This window comes from Manis pentadactyla, chromosome 14, assembly GCF_030020395.1.
Source record: "Manis pentadactyla isolate mManPen7 chromosome 14, mManPen7.hap1, whole genome shotgun sequence".
NCBI classification, from domain to species: Eukaryota; Metazoa; Chordata; class Mammalia; order Pholidota; family Manidae; genus Manis; species Manis pentadactyla.
This window is the reverse complement of record NC_080032.1, coordinates 68,266,872-68,273,182: the sequence shown is the minus strand read 5'-3', so window position 1 is coordinate 68,273,182 and position 6,311 is coordinate 68,266,872. Positions and strand designations below refer to the sequence as shown.

At 50.3% G+C, this 6,311-nt stretch overlaps 1 long non-coding RNA gene across 1 annotated transcript; it reads right to left on the bottom strand.

The window, feature by feature from the left end:
- Positions 1–1,814: 1,814 nt before the first annotated feature.
- On the bottom strand, positions 1,815–4,985 carry LOC130680629 (uncharacterized). Its single transcript, XR_008993664.1, has 3 exons — positions 4,272–4,985; positions 3,676–3,776; positions 1,815–3,408 (listed from the first exon to the last, which is right to left on the bottom strand). It is a non-coding gene; the product is annotated as an uncharacterized LOC130680629 (long non-coding RNA).
- Between the last annotated feature and the right edge of the window lie 1,326 nt (positions 4,986–6,311).

The following is a 6,311-nucleotide window of genomic DNA, read 5'->3' as shown; positions in this document are numbered from 1 at the left end:
CTACTCCAAAATGGTGGAGTCGCGTTGGAGCAGGAGCTGCTGGGAGGCTATTTATCTCCGTAAGGGGCCTCCCTGCTCCCTGCAGCCCAGGGGTTAGGGTGCCCAGATATCCCGGATTCCCTACCTCTGGATTAAGTGACCCGCCCTGCCCCTTTAATACTTCCAAAAAGCACCCGCCAAAACAAAACAACGACCAAAAAAAAAACAAGAAAAAAAATTTTTTTTAATTAAAAAAAAAGGTGGTCTTTCGTTTTTCTTTATTCTCCGGTGCCAGCCTCAGGCCTCTGCTCACCGGTCTTTCTGCCCTGTTTCCCTAGTATTGGGGTCCCTGTCCCTTTAAGACTTCCAAAAAGCGCTCGCCAAAACAAAGCAGCAAAAAAGCAAAAAAAAAAAAAAATGGTCGCGCGCTTTTCTTATGTCCTCTGTCGCCCAGCCTCCAGTGCCTGCTCACTGTTCTTGCTGCCCTGTTTTCCCAGTATCGGGGGCCCTGCACTCCGGCCCGGATGGCTGGGGCTGGGTGTTCGGCAGCCCTGGGCTCCGTCTCCCTCCCGCTCTGCCTGCTCTTCTCCCGCCGGGAGCTGGGGGGAGGGGCGCTCGGCTCCCGTGGGGCCGGGGCTTGTATCTTACCCCCTTCGCGAGGCGCTGGGTTCTCTCAGGTGCGGATGTGGTCTGGATATTGTCCTGTGTCCTCTGGTCTTTATTCTAGGAAGGGTTGTCTTTGTTATATTTTCATAGATATATGTTGTTTTGGGAGGAGATTTCCGCTGCTCTACTCACGCCGCCATCTTCTGCCCCTCCTCTTAATATGTTTTGAGAATAACAAGAAGGCAGGTAAGGCAGCATAGAAGCCTCCAGAAGGCAAGAAAAGTGGATGGCAGAGGCACAGGGAGGGAGATGAGAAGACAAAGAATCAGAAGGAGTGGTACCAGGAGGGAGGGAATAGCCTCCATACAATGAAGGACGGCCCACGCAGAGGACAGAATGCTGTGCCACCCCAAAGACTTATGTTGAAGTCCTAACCCCCACTGGGATGGAATCAGGACGTGGGGGCCTATGGGAGGTGACTGGGTTACAAGGGTGGAGCCTTTACGAAAGGGATTAGCGCCCTTATAAACTAAACTCCAGAGAGCTCCCTCACGCTCTTCCTGCCATGTAAGGGCACAGTGAGAAGCTGGCAGTTTGGAAGAGGGTCCTCAGAACCCGACCATGCTGGCACCCTGATCTTGGACTTCTCGCCTCCAGAACCATGGGAGATCATGTTCGTTGGGTAAGCTACCCAGTCTATGGTGATTTGTTATATTTATTATAGCAGCCTGAGCTGACTAGGAGCCCACAAAAAAGAGAGCAGTGATCTTTGAACTTGGCTTCAATGGGCTGTAGGGAGTGGAGACACATAACTATGTAGGCTAGGAAATGAGTGGGAGTCTTTACAGGGGATGAGGCTCTGGGGCAGGGAAGGCATAGAGTCTATAGAGAGCATATAGGGACCTGAACTGTCAGCAGAACATAAAGGATATTTTCAGGTTTGTGTCATTAAAAGATTTAATGTGTGGGTATATGAGAGTTAGACAGTTTTACTTACAGTAGTAAAATGGAGATTAGGTTAATAGGTTACAAAAAAATGAACATTAATTATTGTTTGCCTTTGCGATTCCATCAGTATCTGGGGTTGATCTAGTTAGGGAAAGAAGCATCTTGAGTGTGACACGGGTGCGGAGGGGTGAAAAGGAGAGGGTATGCCAGGATCTGAACAGACCTGCAAGCTGCAAAGAATGCAATAAATGCCCTCATTTCACTAAGATACAAACTCTCCTCTCGTGCTCCCGGGAGCTCTGAGCCACCTGTGCGGTCTTGAGTAGCCCCTGCAGAGGCCCACCCAGTCCTGGCTAGCTTCTAGGACTCGGTGTGTGCAGTCAGCAGGCCACCCTACTCATTTGCATTGCCAGCACAGAGGACACCACCACCATCCACATCATTTCCTGTGACAAAATTCTGGAAACTATTCTTGACTTTGTCTCTCTTTACTCTCCAAATCAAATTGATTCTGTGTTCTGATATGTCTCAAATCCACCTACCTCTTGCTATCCCCGAAACCACTGATGTAGCTCAGGAAGCCTCCACTGAGGCATGGTCTAACTTCCTCCCTACTCTGTCTGGCTCCCTTCCTATCTGGTTCTCATTCCGCAAAACTGATCAAAGTCTCTCCACTTCATTAACTCCCTTTCACCCTCAGGACAAAGTCCAAAGTTCCTAATATTACTGCCCTCAATACCCCTGATGAACGGGCCAGTGGTCACATCTCTGGCTTTGTCAACGGCTTCCCACTGGGCATTTTCCAGCTCTGCTGAACTACTTGCAGTCCCCCATGAGCACCCTGCTCTTTCTCACTACTGGACTCAGAGAGAATGTTTCCTGCTTTTCCCTGCAATCCTCTTACTCGCACCTCTACTCACCCCCAGACCTCTCAGTCCTGATTAACTTGGTTATTCCTAATCTTAAAATCTCAGCTGTGATTTCTCTTACTTCACAAAAACCTCCCCAACTCTTTCTAGGCTAGATAAGTGGCTCCAGCTGTGAGCTCCCATAGCAATTGTATTTGCCCCAGTCAGCACATAATAATGTGTTGTAGTTTTTGGTCTTTGTTTAGCTTATCTGCATCTCCATCTAGACCAGTGGTTCTCTACTCTGCACATCAGAATCACCTAGGGACCTTAAAAAAAATACAAAATGTTAATTAAACAAGAACCTCTTGAGGTGGGTCTGGACATGAGTGTTTTGTATTCTCCCAAATAATTCTAGGATGTGACCAGAAATGGGCAACACTGAGAAGACCATAATTCACTGAGCTCAGAGAACATACAGGATTAGTCTTGGCTGCCCAGTGCCCTGCGCTGGAAATACCACCCAGTTTTTGTTACCTGCTCAAGTTTTGATCTCTCCACTTTGGTCTGCTGTAGGGGCCGGCCTACAGCCAAGGCTGAGTCCCACTATGGCTGAACACCGCCCTTCCACTGTAGCTGACCAATGCCCTAAGATGGCGTCCGCTTCCTGGGCGCCACCCTTCCTGGTTTGGTGGCATTAGCATAAGGAAGTTGCTCCTATAGGCTTGCCCCATGCTTCCGCGCTCGTGCTCAACTCATGCAGAAGGCATGCTACCAATCAGCTTAAAGGTCACGCATGATCTTGATCACCGTAGGCCAGCTTCCTAGGCATAAGCAGGAAAGAGAAGGAGAGTCTCTCTCCTCTCATTCTTCCTCTCACTCGCTCTCTCCGGCTGTTGCTTCTTCTCACTCACTTTCTCCTGACCTTCCGAGCAACAATAAAGAACTGAAGTGAACCAGGTCTGTGTACGTATCGCTGTCGTCACCGCCACAAGGAGCGAACGCGATAGTCTGCTAGGTGAAAGCTCTGCACAGCGGGCAGGGAGAAGAAGAGACGGGTCTTAGAGAAGAACCTTGCCATGGGAAGGGCTCATATCTGCCCCTAAGTGAGCATAGGTGGAAATCCATCTATCTATACAGTTCATTCTGATACAAAATCACACAGCTGGAGTTGTGGGTACAGCCACTGGGGGTGAAACACCCATACACAACTCTTAGTAGGAAGGCTTTAATGTCAAACAGCAACGTATTTCCCTACAGAGACAGGAGAGCAAATTTGGAAGGACAAATTTACTTTTCAGATCTCTTGAGGTCTCATTATCTCTTCAGAGCAAGTACACAGGTGGATAAACGGAGGTTCCAAAAGTCTGTGAGGGGCCCTCTCCTCAACCCACTCTAGAACAATGCGGAACAGAAATCAGTAGGTGACTTGCCAAGCACCATCAGCTTCATAGTGGAAGGCAGAGACCTAGGCCCTAAACTTACTGCCTCCTAGAGCAGGGGTCCCCCGACTCTCCCACCCTATTTCCTCGTGTGTATGGAGATGCATTTATAGGTAGGAATCTGTGCAGGAAGACTGCAGAGGATGATTTTGCATCTGAGGGACTCTTCTCTTAAAACGGGCACATGTGAATTCCCATTAAGAGAAGGAAGGGGCCTGTGGAATTATATCAGAGAATCTGGGGCCCTTGTTAGCAAGGGGAGATAGACATCTACGCCCACAAGGCACTGACTGATCTGGCCCATCCACTCTGCTGGGTGCCATGGTGAGAAACCTCAGGCCAGCGGGTGTGACAGAGGCTGAGCGAGGAGGTGGGGCCCAAGGCTGTACTTACTACCAGATGTTAGAGGGCAGGACGGCTTTGGCAACACGCAGACCTAGGTTCATACCTGGCTGGCTGTAGCACTCAGCAGCTCTGGACCATGAGCATGTCAAGATGAATCCAGACTATTTACCACTCGACGATATGAGCGCAGACTATTGTGCTTATGAGGAATCCACTTGGCAGCTGCACTGAAAAGCCCTCATCCTAAAGGGCAACAAGAAACGGAGAAGAACCCAGTGACCAGGGGAAACTGCAAGTGAAGCTGAATTTAATTTCTCTCCCTGTTGTTTGCCGTGCTCAACAGTCCTGCTTTGCTGATCGTCTCAGAGCGGGTTAATGACCCTCTGCGCACTATTCCCCGCCTAGCGACAGGCAGGGGCTCTGTCCAAAGTCTTATGCCGACTAGGTGGCCCCCAGGCTGTTGCTGTGGTTCGTGGCGCCCACATGCAGTGACCAGGGCATCCACACTCACTTCTGGCCCGCCTGCCCCCACAGGCAACGGCTCCTGGCAAAGGGGAACCCACTGCTGCTGAGAATCACCTCAAGAGCCGACTACATTTGGATTCCCATTCTGCGCAGGAAGGCCCTGAGTGTTCCGCCCTTCCTGCTCCACTGCTGACAGTGAGGCTGGCAGGCGCGGGGCGTAGAATGAGCCCCCGAATCCCGAAGCCATCAGAAAAGAGGTGGTGTGCCTTTAAGATGAAGATGGTGGGCAACCATCCATCTTCCCTAAACACAGACTTGCCTTGTTCTTCCATTTCTGGCTGTGTGATAAAAACGTTAAATGTCATTTCCTGTATCAGTGGTTAACCAGTAGATGCTGGATCAGAAATTTACCAGAAGTGCTGAAGTTAAGGAAGAAAAAAACCTGCAGTTTTCAATAACCCTTTCTTGTACCATGTGGGAACTATTTAACCTTTCTTGGGAGAGAGGCGTGAGGGGACTGCTGGATTTGGCCTGAGCAATAAACTGAGGCTTAGATTTGCCAGAGACTTTCTTATGCTTCATACAGGAAGGGAAGGCAGGCGTAATCCAACCATCCTGCTTCCCACCCCAGTGAGTGAGCATGTGTGCAGGGGAGGCGGAAGTGAACACCTCCCACATGCCCTTTGCCCACCACTCTAGGATAGCCGCAGCGGTAAGGTTTTATTGGCCCAGCCTTGTCCCCAGGGGCCGTTGCTCTAGCCGTTTGGTTCCCCTGCTTCCTGCAGCAGTCAGCGTCCTGCAGGGATAAGGGGCACCCTGGGGAAGGGCAGTGCCCCCGGAGCTTCTGCGAAGGAGAAGCTGTGTCTTCTTGGATTTCTCCATTAATTAATTAAGCGCTCAGGACAGTAAAGTCAGGGAGGCTTGGCTCAGCCCTGCTGAGATCTGGCCAGACTGACTGCAACCCATGCGCAGAACGTTGCCGGCGGTTCCCCTCCTCTGCCATGTACTTTCTGCTCTGAGGTGACCGCCACGGGACAACACCACACAAAGCTTCCCTGGGCCCCTCCTTGCTGCCTCCAGGCCCCACGCACCTCTCTCAGCCTGGGCAGATAAGACTTAAGAACTACACTTTGTTCCAGCAATTGCATTTCCTACCTAACACTGCTTAGAATGCTGTGTGCATACACCCAGCACTCCCAGCACCTCATGCACACCTAGGATGAAGAATAGTCCCGGTTTGCCTGGAACTACAGGGGTACACAGGAGGCAGAAACTGGGAAAGTCCCTGGCAAACTGCAGTGAGCCAGTCACCCCAACAGAACTGTGTGACAGGCGAATACGCGCTTCTACTTCGAAAGTGAACCTAAATGTTTAGAAAGGATCCAGCCAGGTCAAAGTAAGGAGGGCACCTCATGGTGCAAGCAGTCCTTGGGGAGAATGGAAATCATCACTGTCTCCTGCTACTCGTAGCACATACCTAGAAGTCATCTTCTCCTAATTCAGAAGTTAGCAATGGAAATCTGAAATCAGTGTCAAAACTGGAAGGGAAAAGATTGTGGGGGAAATATATTCCACCAAGTTTCTTGCAGTTCTGCCAATGAACTCAAACCTATATTCCTCCTTGCAATCCTGGTAACACCCTCATCAGCCCCGGAGGACACCAACAGAAGCAAAGCAC